At 37.7% G+C, this 19215-nt stretch overlaps 1 protein-coding gene across 1 annotated transcript in view; it reads right to left on the minus strand.

The window, feature by feature from the left end:
* L3MBTL4 (L3MBTL histone methyl-lysine binding protein 4) overlaps positions 1-19215 on the minus strand; it is a 442302-nt gene that overhangs the window by 291538 nt on the left and 131549 nt on the right. The gene's annotated exons all lie outside the window — the stretch shown is intronic.

The following is a 19215-nucleotide window of genomic DNA, read 5'->3' on the forward strand; positions in this document are numbered from 1 at the left end:
TAAATTGGTAATAAGAAGACCCAGCAACTAATAAGAGCCTTCTCTCTCACTTTCTGTGAGCACTTAGTGCAATCATCTAACCACTCCGTATTCAGCTTTTCCTGTTTTAGAACAGGCTTATGAATATATCCCAACCCCAAGAGGACTCCTGGTGAACATCTCACTCCTCTCACAGAAGAGTGAACAGGTACAGGTTCATCTAGAAGATGATTTGGTTAATTTTAAGGTGAATCACTTGAAAACTTTTTTAGAATCTCCTTTCACTTTCATATCTCTTTTTCGTGTGAATGTCAATTAGTAAAATCTGTAAGAAGGCAATATGGAAATACATGTCAAAAGCCTTAAAAATTATTTATATACTTTGAACCAGCACTTTTCCTCCTAGAAATTTGTCTTAATACAATTACAGTGGATATGCCCAAGGGACAAACACAAGGTTTTTATCTTAGAACTCCTTATAATAATGAAATATTGGGAACAAACTAAAGGTGCACTAAGTGGGAGTTAATTAAACGCATTGTATAGACATGTCATTTTAATAACTGGCCATAAAATTAAATTGTAGCAAAATGTTTAATGGCAGAGAAAACCTATGTTACTAATACATGACTCAGTTAAAAAAAAGCAATTTATGAAAAAAATGATCCTTTTGGGTAAAATATGTAATGGAAATAAAAAGACAAATTATATAAATCAAAATCTTAAATGAAGTCAGCTTTAGCTGCCAAGATTATAAAAAATTTCTTCCCAATATTCTTTGTGCTTTATTTTTCCACTTTCAAAATTTTCTAGGTGAATCCTTTGTAATTCAAAAAAATATCATTTTTAAATAATAAAAATCTACCAAATAGGATTAATAATTGTTTTAAGTTTATATTCTATGTCTCAGTAATTCTTCCTCTACTATTACGTGCTAAGGAAGGCATCAGAATAAAATATAATGGAAAAATGCACATCACAACATTATTACAACAAAAATGCAAAATAATATTGATATGGGAGAAATGTTAAATAAATTATGGTACACATGCACAAACATGATTATGAAGTTTTCAAAATCCATATTTTTTAAATAACAAAATACCTTGAGAATTTTCTGGGATAAGTAAAAATCAAAGTAAAGACACAAAATGGTATGTATTACACAATCTTAAATTTTAAAATACAAATGATTATATAAATTAAAACATTCACTTATTGAAAATATTTATAAAGCACCATCTTTGTGCAAGGTAATATACATATATGTGTGTCCACACATAAAAACACACACACATAGAAAAACATTTGCAAATAGACAGCAAAATATTAACAGGGGCTATATATGGGTGGTAGGATTAATATAAATATTCTTTCCTTATTTGTTACTTTCTACAGTTTTGAAATTCTCTACACGTATTATTACTTAACTCCCCCCCACACACACACACACTCACGTACACCCATCCTTAGAGAAGACTTGTCAACATTTTTTAACATTTATCTTGATGTAAATTGTTCCAGAAGAAGGTACAGATGGTAAAAGGTCAGAATTGCATTAGCACTGGTGGTGACAGGTGGTAAGATATACCTCTAAGTCAAACATTTGAAACAGTTCAAGACAATAAAGCAACATAATGGAATAACAAACACAAAAATCCATCAAGTTATGCAGGAAGAATTCATGTAGACTTTTAATCATTTAAAAAATATTTTCTGAGCTCCTCTTAATGTGCCAAGAAGATTGCTGTCAGCTGGAATACAAAATATAAGCCAGTCCCTGGTCTAGTAGATGAAAAATAAATAAATAACACACATTACTTTTCCTTTGATATTCATAAAGAGGGTGCCAAAAAATGTATACACATTTTAAGAAAGGAAAAAACTATTAAGATTGTAATACTCAATATATACCGGTAACAAAACATGAATACAAGTCACGTTTGACTTCTGCAATTACAGGAGGTGCTCAAAGTGGTTACCATCAGCATCCAGACACTTCTGATTATGGTGAACTACTGCTTGAGCAACGTTGACCAAAGTGTCCACTTGTATACATTTTTTTTTGACACCCCAAGCATGTATCTGACAAAAAAGAGAGTATTTTATGCTCAGGTAATAAAGGAAAAATATGTTAATTTATAGTTTTAAAATAGGCATACACAGAGTGCATACATTAACACTTACTATGTACCAATCACAACACACTAACTTGTTATTGCAAACGATACTTACTAAGGTATAAGAATTTTAATCATCAAATAAGGCTAACATAATTGTCATGATGGATTTTCTTGCTTTGTTTGAAAACAGTGAGACATCATAGTGTGATTTCTATGGAAGAGCTTATAGTCTTTTGGCCCATGATAGCACTTAAAGATCTGCTGACATTTCTACCACAACATGAGATGTTTTATTTTTCTAAACAGAGAAAGCAATTTGACAAACCCTGAAGATGATCTGGTAAGATTATTCAACATCCCTATTTTCACATAAACATTTTACTACATTACAATTATATGCTTTACAAAAAAATTACAGCAGTGTTGGCTCCAAAGCAAATATAGATGTCTCATTTTCTACAACAGCTGTGTTCTTTAAAAAGTTGTGTGTAATTTCTCAATTTAATCCTATTTCCAATTGTCATTTCACCAGAAATAAATGGTATCTAAGACCTTCTTTTATGATCACATGAGTATGCAATGAACCTTTTTAAATGTATCAGGAAAAGAAAACATAATATCAAACAATAACAACTTTCAATGAATTAAATTTCTGTAAAGCAAGTGCGTGAGCAATATAGTGCCTGCAGGAGAGAGGAGGGAATGCCGAGATCAGCTGCACCAGGAGCCTGCATACAGGCCTTCCCTCATCACTGATTCTAAAGGATTCTATCACCCTTCAATGTTTCTTCACCTTGCTTTATTCTTTATCACTGGGCTTATATTAGCCAAAATTAACATTAGTGGAAATGAACCAGTTTGCTTATTTAGAATTAGAATGTAAGGTCCTAAAAAGAAGGGATCTTGCTGGTCTATTCATCTCTGTGTCCCGGGAGCTATAATCGTGCCTGGCCATAAATATGTGTTTAATGAGTTAAAGGAAGGAGGCAGTTAGAATTGCACTTCTTGCTTTAAAAATTAATTCAAAGCTATCTATTATGACCAACCCATTTCTCAACTTCCTGGAGGGAAGGACCCAATTATGGGACAGCTCTGCTTCAGCCATCAAATTTACTTTATTTTTATACCGTTTCTTCAGACATTCCATAGATTGGACCTTCGTTTTATAGAATATTGGTTTGTAAACCCTAAATTTCTTTTTACTATCACACTGGCTATAGCAAAGTGTTACAATTATTACTCATCTGCCAAACACTACTAATTTACAAAATATATTTGATTGTATATTATGTCACTTAAATTACACTTATTATATGCCAGGTATTGAATCAGGTGGTTGGGGTGCATGTGTCAGTGTGTGTGTGTGTGTGTGTGTGTGTGTGTGTGTGTGTATAATGTGTAACACTGAATTTATAACTTTATTTTATAATTCTAAGAAACCGAGGCTTACAGAGGCCACACATCTAGAAAAGTCTGGATTTAAACATTCGTAGACCATGTACTCCCACTTCATAAACTGCCTCACTTTAGTATACATCATCAAGATGTAGCAGAAATGCCTATTAAGTTAGCAACTTTTACTGTAAAATTAAGTCTGCAGGGAAATTAATGAGCTCACTCACTGAAATGCAATACTTTCCCTTATGTAGAAATAGGCAGGGCTTCTTTGTCTGAGCTGTATGAGGTGGGGTGCATGTGTGTTTCCTTTCATATGAAAGTAAGGAAGATTCCCTCAGCTGATCTGCAGACCTGAGGTGTTTGGTTTACTTATCCTCAGCCAAATTTGCAGATCAGCAAAAACTGCAACTTCTTTCACAAAAAGTGGCAATTCGTGCCTGCTGAAATAGCAAGATGACACACTTACTCTTTACCACTCACTGAATCTTGCTTTGTTCTCCTACACACACTTTGAGGTTTGTTTGCCTAGTCATCACATTAGCAAGAGCAAGGCTATAAATTGAAAGCAAAGAACACAGAAAAAAACAAAAATAAACAAAAACACCTGTCTACGACAACCCAAGTAAAATGTCAGGAAAGCAAGATGGCAGAAGCCAAGCTCACTGACCAAGGCCACATCATGAGGTGATAGCAAACTGCTTCTAAGTGCTTACCTTCTTGTTGTGCTGTTATTACTACCAGGAGCTCATGTCACCACATACATATCACATTCCTGCAGCACACCGTTCTTTTTTTTTAAACGATGGCCATGAACCAGAGTCCTCCACTGACCATGATTATTTTTCTTGCCTGCAACTTCAAGTACAGGCCTACAGGAGCTAACAACAAAAGCAGTGGATGCAAAGAAACACACTGGACCCACAGGAAGCTGCCGACAGACCATTCACAATGGGGGTCAACTACAGAAGCAATGGTCCAAGGGGGGCAGTGAGAGGAGAGAGAATTCAACCGTGGGCTACGCAATGGAGTAGGAGGGTCCATTGCTGAGAAAAACAAACCTACCAGTATGGCAAAAGAAAGGAGCTAAGCAGCACGCAAGTCAAGGAGTGGCAGGTTCCATGCCTGATGGGCTGAAGGCTGGGCATTGACTAATATTCTTGAGGGTGTGCACATAGATACCAACTTACGAATGGACAACTGCATTTTCCTGAGGTAGGTCATGTCCATAGACAACAGAACACTGAGATACACAGATTCTTAGCTCTCAAAAAAGTATCCCTTTTACAAAGCATTCACAGTGTCTAATGGGATTGGGCTGCAACGTCCCCCAGTAAAAAGGGCTTGCAAATCGAATATGACATATCCCTAAATTTTGAGGAATTTTTTTAAATTATGTAAACCACAATTGTGTCCTACTTTATTATTTCAGATCTGGAGTTCTGAACAATCGAGTTCATTTAAATTAATAATAATTAAAAAAAAACCTTTACTTTGTAATTTAATTCTTTATATGTGTACTCTTCCATATGTGCACACTAGTGTGTTTGTTCTCAACCTTTCCTATAAAAATCTATAACACAAAAAGCATAGCATGCTATTTAAATACGGAAGGACACCTAGTTGCTATCTAGCCCTGTGATTTTTATCAAACCTTAAATTTCTCTCTCGCATGACCCCATTTTTACTTATAAAGATAGCCTATGAGGAGCCCCAACACTAAACACCCCACAAGTTGAATTACTCTGGCCACTTCACACTCTGCTCACTCAGCCTCCCATTCGCCCCCTCTGAGAGCACAGGCTGAAAAATCACTGATGGACAAATGCCTCATTTCGGCAATAAAAACATCCAGTTTTAGAAAACTTCACAACATTTATTAGCAATTTTCTGAACTAAAATTAAAAATGGCAGGGTTGAAGAATGAATAAATTATCATTCCTAAGGACGAAACCATGTAGTCTCAAGACTCATGTCTTAGAGCAATATCTTTCCAAGTCCATTAGCCATAACAACAACCTGTCACACCAATATTTCAACTTCATTTTCAAAGTTACACTGTATATGGCTCCTGCAGGTAACATTTTAGAATATGTGAGAAAATCGATTGTCAGTAGCAGCCAACGAATTTTACAACACCGTGACATAAATAATGCCTTCTTTTGTGGTACCAACTGGAAGTGATACAATCTTCCTAATGTTAACAACTTATCACTGCTGGGTAATAACCCCTGAAGCAGCAGCTCCCTGAATATAACTGCACTTTCCAAACTCTCACATTTTAATAACTCTGCCATGTCTCTATAGCAAGGACTTTCCTATGCTCTACCTAAAACATTTTTCATTTGCACATACAGGCTGCTTCTCATTTCAGTATAACTGAACTTAAAAATCTCCCTAGGCAAAGCAGGTACTGAGTGTTGGGAGATGCACAGAGAACTTGACTCTTGTCCTCATGTGACATTTACTCTGCTGGGCAAACACACATGCAGCAAATGTCACCTCCACCCAACCTGCTATATGGCAAGATTCAGTGTTTTGGTGACTAAACAAGCAGCCACGAGTGCTAATAAGCACTAGTTAAGAAACCCAAATAATGTGTCTGGAAACAGCAGAAAAAGGATTAATTCTGAACAGAGAAATTCTGGAGACCGTTGCTTTTTGAGACAAACAGAAATTTAGCAGGCAATCCAGGGAGCAACAGCAGGAGCAAAGCAAGAAAGGCTGAAAAGGAAAGAACCTCTGCAAATGCCAGAATCTGTCAAGTATTAACATAAAGCTCGCAGGAACACACAGAGAAAAGGCTGGATTGCCGGATTGGGAGGAAGCAAAACTAAGATCATGAAAGTCTGCCTGAGGAGTCTGACCTTTATTCTACTGGTTTAGAGAACCATTAGAGACTTCTGAGTGGTAAATGATATCAGAATTTACTAATCAGTGCTAGGTAAGGATGCAACGGATGTGAGAGATGAAGGTTAAAGATCGAGAGTGATAACAGAACAGTCTTGGCAAGAGATAATATGGATGTTCCCTAAAGAAAGGTGGGAATAAAACTGAGGGACAGTGCAGAAATAAAATCAACAGACTGTGGCAAACAACTGCTTACGGGGGTGGATGGTACAGAAGGCAAAGATGAACTTCAGGTTCAATGCTGGGTACCCAGAAAGAGATTAGCAAACTGAGGGAGCTAGCACAGGGTGAGGTAGAAAAGATGGGATTATTTTCAGAGATGCTGAATTTTAGGTATCTGAAATTATATATATCCAACAAAAGGTAATTCAAATCTTTTTTAAAGAGGCAATGGAGAAATAGTAAGAAATAAGCACCGAGGACAGAATGTGAATGTCTACATGACAGGTGAGTAAGGAGCTAGGGAAGCAGCAAGAGGAATAAGCAGAGTTGGAAGGGGCTCCAAGGAAACACAGAGAGACCTGGAAGCCAAGGGCCAATGGTTTCCCAAGGGCTGGAGGATCAGCACATCGAATACTGAAGACGGTCAAGTAAGACCAAGATGGGAGAAGAGACTGCAGGGTTTGGTATCCAGGGTGTCACAGTGAAGCCAGACTGCAAGAGGCCAAACAGTTAAAACAAAATACTGGGAAGGCAGCACACGTGCACCACATTTTGAGACATTTACAAATGAAGAGGAAGAGACAGGTAACATGAAAGCTTGAGGGGGAAAAACAGAGTCAAGGGAAAGAATTCTTTCTTTTTTCTTTTTCTTTCTTTCTTCCCTTCCCTTCCCTTCCCTTCCCTTCCCTTCCCTTCCCTTCCCTTCCTTTCCTTTCCTTTCCTTTCCTACGAATATAGGAAGAAGGAGGCATTTTGTTTCATCAGCTAAGGGAAATGAATCTAGAGAGAGAAATGAGGCTCTTGGAAGACAGAATGAGGGAGAGAAGCAGAACAGAGAGAATGTTTATAAAGAACACAGGTAGAGGAAGGGCCCTGAGATGAAAAGGCAGGTGATAAATCAAAGTTAAAAACAGGGACTTTTAGGGTGCTGGGAGAAAGACCGAAGGACATTACACTGAGCACCCTTGATCTCTTTCACTACGTAAGAGGCTGTCTGCTAAGAGTCAATGTTATACTGGTAATGTTGGGAGAGTTACAGAAATTCAACTAAGATCAAATATAAGGACTACAAAACATTCCTGAGAGCCCCACTCAGTTAAGCTGGAGATTCTGTGGAAGGGCGATTGGCACTAAGGGACTTTCTCCATCAGCTCTTGGCAGTCTGGGAGTGGGAGCAGATGGTGAAGTTTGCAGACAGCTGGGAACTGATGAGGAGATGGCCAAGTGGATGAGAGACTCTACGCCAAGAGAAGATGAGATAAAATGTTTAAGAGGCCCCAACTGATGTAGGAATACGTCTCTGTGAGTCCCCAAATGATGTAGGGGACTTTGGAGTGAGTGAATGAGTGTCGGGATCATGTCTTGTGAGATCGGAAACACGGACCCAGAAGAGGCAAAGAGTTTTAAAAAGAGGATAGTTTATTGAAAGCAAAGGGTCAGACCTCCCGAGTGGGATGGGGGGTCCCAAATGGGGGTGCCCAGTGACTGAGGCAAAAGCTCTTACTTTTATACCTTCCCTTGACTGCTTGGGGAAGCGGGCTGGCACCTTCTAATGGAATTCATCTATCAGGTTTGTCCCGTTTGCCCATCCTAAAGGGACTAATGAACCCATCCCTATCTATTGGGTCTGGGTCTGCTCCTTTGTCCGGCCAAAAGGGATTTGAGATAATTTATTAACCTCAGGACACATCTCATATCTTTGTCCTGGAGTGAAGGAGACATTCCAGAACCTGGAGTTTCAGGATATGGCTGTTTTATTGTTTATTCCACCAGGGACCTTCTTGTCTACCTAACGACATGCTAACTAACCTGTCTCACAACTGGCCTTGGAGGCACATGAAATCTGAAAGCAACTGAAAAAGAATAAGAAGGAATGGAAAGGCTAAATAAAATACAGGATATGATTTTTTTTTAAAACCTTCCACAGAATTAAAGGAGTGAAAAGAACTGAGCGTTATGAGGGTGTGATCAAGGATTTCAGAATTCAAAATTTGGTGAATCATCAGTTTATTCAACGTACGTCGATGTCTGGCACTATGCTCAGATGTTGCAACCAGCTGACAGAAGAACAATGCAAAAAACTAACCGAATTCTGAGTTTAGTAAAGAAGAAAGGTGTAAGCAATTTATTCTAATGTGGAGGTTTCCTAGGAACTTGTTAGAAATGCAAATTTTGGAGGCCATACCCCAGGCTTAATGATTCAGAAATTCTGAGGGTGGGACCAGTAATTGTGTTTTAACAACCATCTAAGTAATCTATTGCATGCTAAAATTTGAGAACCACTGTTCGAACATAACCTGAAGAAACCTACAAAGCAGAAAGAAAATTAATTCTGATTGATATCATCAAAGAAAGCTTCCCAGATGATGTAACATGTGCCTTAAAGGACAACGTATGTATGACAGTGATAGCATCACTGTCATCTGGGAAATTATTAGAAATACAAATTTCGGGCATCAGTTAAAATTTTGGGTATCTACTGAATCAGAAACTTTAGGGGTGGGGCCCAGCAATCTGTTTTAACAAGTCTTCCAAGTGACTCTGATGCAACTATTGTTTGAGAATCACTGCTTAGAGTGAGGGCCAGACTTCTCTGCAGATAGCCCTACAGACAGGGGCAGGATAAGACCTCTCTGACCACAGTTTGTTCCTGAATTTCCATGAGTCTCCACCTCCCCCAACATGTATTTTGACAATAAGGATCTCTCTTCCTTTCAAAAGACAGAATCTAATTACAACATGGTGCTAAGAATTTCAGTCTTGAGCCTCTATGTGCTGTGAAACTAGTGGATGTTTTTAAGCAAACAAATACCAAGGTAAGTTTTAGATTTGTTTCTCCTCTGCCCTGCATATTGTTGGTTTTGTGGTTGTTTGACTTTTTGTTTTTTGGTATTTTTTTAAAGGTACTGTTGGTGGCCATCTTAGAGACAATGACATAGAGTAAGGAGGGAGGACAGGCAATAGAGGTATCAGAAAGGAAGCTGTCTCAACAGCAGGCATGAGATGATGAGGGCTTGATTTGAGATGGCTGCTGCGAGGATTGAGACGAGGGGAAGGAATTCAGAGAGGTATCTGAAGGAGACTTGACAATATTGGACAGCCAATGAAATGGCAAAGAGAGGGCTTTGACACTTCCAGCTTAGAAAACTGAGTTTATAATTGTGCCTGCCATTAAGCAAGACAAAACTAGAGGAACAGGCTTAGAGAGCAAGACGAATACATTTTCAGAGATGCTGAATCTCTGAAATATAAAGGAAACTAGAGGATATTCAGGATGAGCTGTCTAGGAGGCATTTATAGCTAATTTTTCAAGAGAAACATCAGAAGTGGAAACTTGGATTCAGTGGCCCTCAGTGTACAGGGGATTAAAGCAGAGGAGATTCTCAGGGAGCATATGCAGAGCACAAAGAAGGCAGGGCCAAGAATAGAAGCCTAGGGAACTGCAATGTTGAAGATGTGGGTAAAAGAAAAACAATCGTAAAGGACAGTGAGAAGGCGCAACCACAGAAACAGGATGAATGAGATAGGGAATATTTTCAAAAAGGAGAGAATAGTCACTATCATATTTGATAAAAATGTAAAACATCAACAAAGACCACAGAAATTAACTGGCAGGACATAAGTGGTCTTTAACTGAGATCTGAGCTCAGAGATTGTCTAAAGAGGCAGGTAAAAGCAAAGATCTGAAGCTGAAGAAAAAACTAAGATCGAGAAGAAGTAGTGAGATTAGCCTCAGGATGGTTTCTATGAGAAAACAAGGAATGGGTGCTGGTTCAAGGGGTGTGGAGGTAAACAGGAGAAAGGTTGGAAGGCTAGTCCAACCTGGTGATGAGGACATGGTTCACAGGTATGCATTTGGAAATGTGTCCTGGAAATGGTCATCTTCTGAAGTGACAGGCTCAAAGAGCCATGAGATAATAGTGATGGAAGAGTCATGATGATAAGACAGAAAAAAACCAATTTGAGCCAGGTGCTCATTGATTCAACAAACAGGGTCTTCTATGACACAGACCCTGTGTTAGGTACTAATGATTCAAAGAAGCACAAGAGATAGTTTTACCCTTAAGGAGCTTGAGACTTAGCTGGAAACTAGAAAAGTACTGTACAAGGAAAATCCAACTACAGAGACATGAGCTAAGGGCTATGAGAACACAGTACACAAAAAATCATCATTGTCTTGAAGATACTGTTCATTCAGTTTTCATTTTTCACTCAACAAACATTAATGTAATGCTTACTATGAGCTAGGAGGTTATAATACAGTACTAAACAAACAAAAATCTCCACCTTTATCCACCATAACTTCTAGTGTGTGAAGACAGACTATAAACAAGATTAAGTAAGTAAAATACATAGCATGTCAAGTCAGATGGCAATAATTATTACAGAGAAAATGAAGCACAGAAAAGGCTTAGGCAATATGAGAAGGAGGAGCTATGTGATTTTTAGTTATGATGTCTTTTCATCAGAAACAATGGAGGCAAGAAGACGATGGAGTAGCAGCCTTGACATGCTGAAAACCATAAAACTATCAAGTAAAAATTATATATCCAATGAAAACATCCTCCAAAAATGAGAGTGAAATAAAATTTTCAGATTTACTAAAGACTGTTTTTGATATGTCTATCATTTTTTTCTATAGAATACAGTTTCCACTCTTGACTATTTCCTCATACCTAGACCGTTCATTTAGTATCCTAAAAACACTCTTTTTTCTTTTAAACATTTAAGTCTTTAATCTTTGGAATTCCTTTTTATATAGATAGCCAGTTTGGCAACCATAATCCATTAAATAATCTATGTTTTGTCCTTCTGAATTTATTTACCATCTTTTTTATATATTATATTCTCACATCTCCTTCTGGTTTTTCTATTCTGTTCCACAGATTCTGCAACTATTACTATACAACCAGAATGAAGGGGATGTCAGTATGAAATGTCTATATCTAATTTAAATTGGATATATATATAATTTGCACACGATATGATTTTATAGCTAGAAAACCTAGGAAAATCTCATTATAAGCTATAGAATTAATGTTAGATTGTTGATATATATATATATATATATATATATATATATATATATATGGTTTCATCTCTTATTTTTAAAGCTTACGCCACTTATTAAATTTGGGATTTATTTTATTCACTAAAAAACTCCAAGATATTAGGTTGGTGCAAAAGTAATTGTGGTTTAAATGGTTAAAAATAATTGCAAAAACCACAATTACTTTTGCATCAACCTAATATAACGAATATCAATGATGATAGTAATATTATTTCCTGATTTCAATTGAAATTATTTTGGTGTTTTGCTAATATATTTGCTATTATAATTTGGTAAATAATTTTTATTATATTTAATCCTATTTCATATCAAAATGTTGTAAGGAATAACAGTTAAATTTTATCAAAAGCCTTTTCAGTATTAAAGATCATTATATGGCTTTTCCCTTTTAATTTGTTGATGAATGTATCAATTTTGTTGGCAGGTTTTATAATATTGAACTCTGTTTCATTGCTGAATTTTGTATTACTGAATATTATAACTTCCTTGGTAATAGGTATCATTTTTCTAATACATTGTTGGATGATATTTGCCAATATTTATTTAGAATTTCATATTTGTATTTATGTGTGATATGCATTGATAATCTAGAGGGTTTTCTTGTGTTTTTTGTTTGTTTGTTTTTGTATTATGCTCCTCAGGTTTAACACTGGCTTCATATTTTCAGCTTTTTATATGGCCTTGAAGAATTTGACTATCTGTTATTTTAAAGGTTAAGAACAGTTCAGCTATGACCCTGGCTGGACCTCATCTTCCAGTCTCTTCTACTGTATGTCCTATTCAAATGTTCAACCTTTTCCTGGGTATATTTTGATAATCATTAGTTTGCTAGGAAATCATCTAGTTCAAATGTGTTGCTATAGAGATTCATATATCATTCTCTCTCACTTCTACTTGTTTCAAAAACTTCCCCTACATCGTTAGTTACTTTTCGTCTCTCATTTAGTAATTAAGGTTAAGATGCATATAGAGCAGGCTGGTTTCAGACTTAGGAGAATGGGAAAATGGTGACACCATTTAAAAAGACCAAGAACAAAGAGAAAAAGAAGGATGAAGAAGGTGTGAATTGATATTGTGAAGGATAACCAAGGAAGTCCACTTCCAGTGTGAAGCTGGGATATTAATCTGTAGCTAGGGAGAAAAAACTCGGGTAGCATCAAGATAATAACAGAAGTCGCCAGGAGAAAAAGTGTAAAATAAGAAGAGAATCGTCATTGAAACACAGGGAATCTCAACATTTATGGAAGGTAGAGAGTGAAGAACTGATAAAGAGAATGCACTGAGACATAAAAACCAGGACAGACTGATGTTAAGAATACAAGGAAAGAGCAAGTAAAAAAGGAGGAGGAGAAGGGACAGGAGGGAAGAAGGGAAGGAAGAGAAGATGGAGAAAGAGAAGGATGTAGAGAGAGGAAGAAATAGAGTCAACACCTCAATTCAGAGATCAAGTCAGACAGGGGAATGTGGAACAGAATAATGAAGACAAGAAAAAGTTGCCAAACGAATGACTGGTCCCTTTAACAACAGGACTGAATGAGGATCAGGTTTCCTGAGTGGGCCCAGATCTGTCACTAGAAGAGAGAGTAAAGAACTAAAGAATAAAAAATAAAAAAAAGAAAAAAAGAAAAAAAGAAAGAAAAAAGAAAGAAAAGAAAATCTGAATACTGGAATATACAGGTGATGGTGAAGTTTACGGTAAAGAGCACATTCATATGCAGATTTCCAAATGTCATCTGATTACCTCCCTTGACATGCAGTAGTTGCGGGGCAGGCAGGTGCATGAAAATAATTTTCATCACTGAGATTCCTTAATGAAGGCCCATATACTTATTGGTTGATATTAAAACACTTTATCAATACCAACCTATAAGTCATCAAATTAACATACGCCTATATAAGATGACAATATTCTCTTCATAAAGTGATTAACTACATATTTCCTTTGACCTTTTACATCTATATATCCCACAGACATCTAATGAAATCCGTTAAATATAGAATAGCTCCAGTTGTTATTGCTACCTTCATTAATTTAATTAATTATGTCTTTCAGAACTTAGACTTTCCTCTATTCAAGATATCCCCTGCTGGGCTGTAATTAATGGACATACTTAAAACACTATTCAAGATTGCTTTTTCTCTTGATATTAGAAGTTTCTAAAATAAATTCTTTCCAAAATCATACTTTTACCTCTTAACTTTCTAACCTTTCAAAACAATAATCATTCTCAGTGAATGTAAATTTAAAAATCCATGAAGGAACACTGAGTTTCAGTTGATTAGCAGACCACTTAAGGCAATGAAGAGTCGTTTTTTTAGTTGAAAGATAAATTAGCACTGTTTAAAGGAAAGCTTTAATGTAAAAACATCTAGAACAGTCACAAAATTAAATTCCTAGAAAGCACATTCAAAGCCCTCAGTGAAGATCCCACTAGTCCCCGCCAGCCTCCTCTCCACTGAACTCTTTGGGCCTCTAACAATGAGAGCCTTTAGTCCTTACTTGAATGATGCTGTTAATGAAACAAGAAAGTGCAATAACTGTCGACCTAATGACTACCAAGCCCTAAACTATGTGCTAAGGAGCTCAATAATGGCATTGTTCCCTTTGCAACAGGAAGAAAATAATTCCCATTTCTTGCAAGGAAGCCCAAAGTGATTCTGCAAGTTAGAATTTGTGGTAGGCAGAATAATGTCCTCCCAAAGAGGTCCATACCTAATCCTTAGAAACTGACTATGTTAACATCACGAGGCAAAAGAGATTTTGCAGATGTGATTATATCAAGGTCCTTGAGATGGGGAAGTTATCTTGGATTATCCAGGAGGGCCTAATGTAATCACAGGCGTCCCTAAAAGTGGAGAAGCTTTCCCAGCTGTGGTCACAAGAAGATATGACTATGACAGAAGGGTAAGAGAAATGCTACCTTGCCAGCTTTGAAGATGGAGTAAGGGACCATGAGCCAAGAACTGCAAGTGGCTTCTAGAAGCTGAAAGAGGCAAGCAAGGAAACACACCCTCCCCTAAAGCCTCCAGAAACACAGCCCTGCGCACATGTCGTCGTTAGCCCAGTGTGACCCATGTCTTATTTCTAACCTGCAGACAATATGTAAGACAATAAATCTCTGCTGTTGGAGCTGTTAAGTTGTAGCTACAGGAAACTAATACAGAACTGTACATTAGAAGCAATAAATAATAATATTCAGTAAACTGTTCAAACTCACCACTAGAAAGTTTCTAAATGCTCAGTAACTATGAAAATGGACAAAATAATCATATTTAATTTGCCTAAAAAATAAGAAGGAATCCACGAATAATAAATTAGCTTAGGGCAATAGTTACCACATAGTATTCTCTGATTTGTACTGAAGTTCACTGTAGAAAACATAGAAATTAAAAAAGAACACCTAAGAGAATGCATCCATAGCTAATATTTTCCTATCTCTTTAAGGTGATGTTCCAGGAATTAATTTATAATAGTCAGCATCAAAAACCCTTTACTACCTTACCGTTTTTTTGTACAGAAAGCTTATGATGTTAACTCTCCAAAATAGTTTTAGATACAGTCATAAAGCTTCAGGGCTGAGCGGTATCTAATAAATCACCTAATCATTTTAAAGATGAAAGAAGTGATTTCCCCAAGGTTTAGTTTCGGCATAAATGTCTTCTTTCATGGACCCATTACCCTGATAAGCCATAAATGTGCACTAATTTAAATAACTGGTTTTAATTCCCAAGCATCCTATGTTTTAAAAATCATCAATAAAATACAGCTTCCTTTGTCAAATTAAATCCTGAACTGCTGAATTCAGATTTACTATTATAAAAAATTAATTATGACAACTATCTGAGAACAGTAATTTCTCCTAAGATCCTAAGCACTGTGAAGATAACTACAGACAAAAGCACAAAAACATGGCAAACTATGGCTTATCTTTGGTAGAATACTTTTCAACATAGAACAAAATTAAAGCAGCATGTCAGACTTCTAAAACCTAGCTTTATATAACCTCATGCTTACTTGTGGAAAAAATGTTTCTACTTCAAAATCTCTGTCACACAGTTTGGTTCATTCTAGGTACCAGCTTCGCACACAGAGAGCTGTGCCAAGTCCTGAGGCATGCAGAGAACAGCACACTATGCCCACCCCAAGGTGCCTGCCTGCCCAGAACACCATCCATGGTTCTGAGGACACCATCCTGGTTCTCCTCTGGCTTCTCTTCCTTCTCCCTCTTCCCCTCCCTCACCCCAAGAGGCTATCCTCAGTCTTCTGCTAACTGCTCCTTAGAGAGGTCTCCCCAAATTCACAGCTTCACCTACCACCCACACACAAACCCCAAATACAAACCTGCCCCTCAGACTGCTATCACGAGCATCTGGCCTAGACACTTCAAATGTTTCATAGGCTTTCAATCTCCACACAAAAACCAAGCATTGTCCCTCAAATGTGGTCGCCATGTTCCTTAGGTCAGTGAATGGTACCTATACTACATTCGGTGATCGCTCTTCCAGCCCCTGTAGTCAGCCATTTACTAGATCCTGTGGCTCTTGCCTCCTACTATCTTTGGAATCTATCTCCTCCTCTCAGCCACCCTTGGCCCTGTAGTAGATGAGCAGGACCACCTATCAGTTCTTGGCAATACTTTGATTGTTCAGTTCCTCTTTTGCCCACACTCGCTACCCCACCTTAGTCCAGGGATATCCCTGGAGTTCTCTCTCCACAAGAGAGGTTATCACTCTCCTGCCCAAAGCTTCAGAGTCTCTTTAATATCCAACCAGCTTAGCATAGCAAATCAGGTGCTTCTCCGTTGGCCCAAACCAGCTTTTAGCCTCATCAACTGCTTTCTCTCTTCACTCATTCAACAAGTACTTATGGAGGACCCAGTATGGGCTAAGTTCTAAGGTCACACAGTGGACAAAAACAGACATGATCCCTCACTCACAAGCTTTAAAATCTAGTAGGGAAGACTCAAGTAATCTGAAATATAATCACAAATGATATTACGTCATTTCATAGAATACAGGACCTTGAGAGCGTAGAACTCCCACCCCCCACACCCTTACCCCCACCTAGTCTGGGAGATCAGCAAAAGCTTTCCTAATGAAAAAGGAGGGGCATTCCAGGCCAGAAGCACAGCAAGTTCAGGAGCTCTGTGGCAGAACCTGAAATAAGGCCAGCACTGTCAGAGCACAAGGAACGAGTGGGCACATGGCTGGAGATGAGGCCAAAGAGACAAGAAAGGCCAGGTACTCCAGGTCTTAGAAACCTTACTGAGGATTTGCTCATCTCCTACCCTACAGGAAACAGAAAGCATTTGAAAGGTTTTCAGCAAAGAAAAGATAGGGCTGTTGACAAGATGAGGCTTATGTTTTGAAAAGAGCAATGTGGCTGCATTGTGGAGACTGGATTAGGTCATGTCAAGAGTAGGTCTAGAGATGTCAGCTGGGACAACCCGGTGAAGGATGACAGGATGAAAGCTTTGACTCAAATAGCACCAGGAAAGATGAAAAGCATAGAAAGACTGGAGAAATAGTCCAGAAGCTGAAGCAACAGCCCTGATGGCAGACTTCCCAGGGAAGTGAAAAAACAAGGTGTTGAGATGGCCACACAACTCTTGGCTTGGGCACCCGATAGGTGGGCCAGTCGCCAAACTAAGGAGACCTTCATATCTCTAGGACCATTGGGTGTGAGCGTATCTAAGATGATAATGACTTTAAATCAAATATAAGATCTTTTATCCCCAAGTAATTGACACAATTCTCAAGTGTTCAAAAGTTTGTGTACTTTTATAACTCTATATACCTTTTAAATCTACTCTACTTACTAAACACCAAACCCATGCCACTATCATTTTCCCCTGTTCTTTATTTTCATCAGAACAGCCACAGAATATCGTCAATTACCTTCTATTTTCACTTAAAGTGTTTTTCAAAAAAAAAAATTTATTTTCTACGCGTAGTTACATCCCAAAGAGGCTTTTCAGCAAAGGCTGTGAGAAACATGTTGTGCTGCTTCCAGTTATATCAGGTATATAAGGAAAGAGCAACCAAACGAGTTTTTAAAAGTTTAAACTTCTTATGTGTCTATTCCTCAAAGAAAAATAAGTTCTTTCTTAAGTAGGATAAAAACACTTTTTAAAAAAAATGCCTCACCCACTGCTAATGCTCTAGAGTAAGTAGTTTTTAAACAGTCCTTTAGGAATCTCCTAAGCAAAATATGAGCGTCTTTACCAAAAAGAACCTAAAATTACTAAAAACTAATACATAAATTCCCTATTTAAGCTGTTCAAGAAAAATGTCCTTTGTTGAGTATTTACCAACAGCCGCACACATTATAAACATGTTTTTCATTTAATCCTGACAATTTTATGGGGTAAGAGATATGACCTATTATTTCACAAACAAGAAAATTGAGGCTCACAGAAGTGAAATAACTTGCTGGCAGCCACACAATGAAGTGGCAAAACCAAAATTCAAATGAGGTCTGCTTGATTCTAAGTGCAGGCTCTATACTTCCTTTCAAATAACAAAAGAAGTCATTCTTGAGAAAGAATTATTAAAAGTTGGACTTCTAAAAGATAACATTTACCCTGGGCTCAAGACAAAACCATGGCTGAATACCCAGTGCTAGGCTATCTATCTATATCGACTGCCTGTGTGCAGCTGGCCTAAACATCAGGGAAGTTTCTATTTATTGCACTGTCTTCATTGTGAGTTAGGTGCTATCTTAGAGGAAGCTTTTTTTTTTTTTTTTAGTGGGTTCAATTACACATATGGAAATCAGTGGAAAAATAAGATTTTGATCATGAACATGCCAAGTGAACTTCCAGTCTATAAACAGCTACCATACAAATGCAGCTTTGCACTTAAGCACTAAAACAACTAATAACGTTAGCAAAGCAGCAAGAACAAATCACCAATTCCTAGCTCTTTCTGGCTTTTGAGGGAAATCCACAGGATTCTCCGGAGGTCCCAATATCAGACCCACATTGGTCCCAGGCATCCAGGCTCAAAACACAACTATCATACTTGACTTTCCCCTGTGCTTCACAACTTTGAACTTCATGTCAAAATGCAATGGAGCAAAGTCAGCACTGGGACCTGGGAGAAGAATGAGGGTTTGCACTTAAACTCAGTGCTGTAGTGGACAGTGAAATGAGAAAGTACCCCTTACATACACAGAAAAGCAGACCTATCAGATGACTTTTAACAATGTAATTACCCTGATTCATAGGGGCTTCAATCATTATCTACTGACACGTGCCCCTCACCTTGAAGGGAGACATAAGCAGGGCCCTACACTCAAACTTACCACCCAGTCTTTTTTTCTTTTTTCTGCTTCAGATACTCGTTATTTTCTGCTGTTCTCTTATTTAAGAATGAAAATATGTTCTACTTCCTCATCCTCCTGGCCTTCTCCGCCCTCTTCTTTCTTTCTACCCTTCCCTTCCTCTTCTGAACAACTCTGTTCTGAATTTATTACATGGGGCAAAACAAAGTAGCTATCCACATAGGAGGATTGGGGCGGGGGTGGGGTGGGGTGGAAGAGGGGTTAAGGAAAATACCCACAGGTGGGGAAGT

This window comes from Rhinolophus sinicus, linkage group LG09 (assembly GCF_036562045.2).
Source record: "Rhinolophus sinicus isolate RSC01 linkage group LG09, ASM3656204v1, whole genome shotgun sequence".
Lineage (NCBI taxonomy): Eukaryota > Metazoa > Chordata > Mammalia > Chiroptera > Rhinolophidae > Rhinolophus > Rhinolophus sinicus.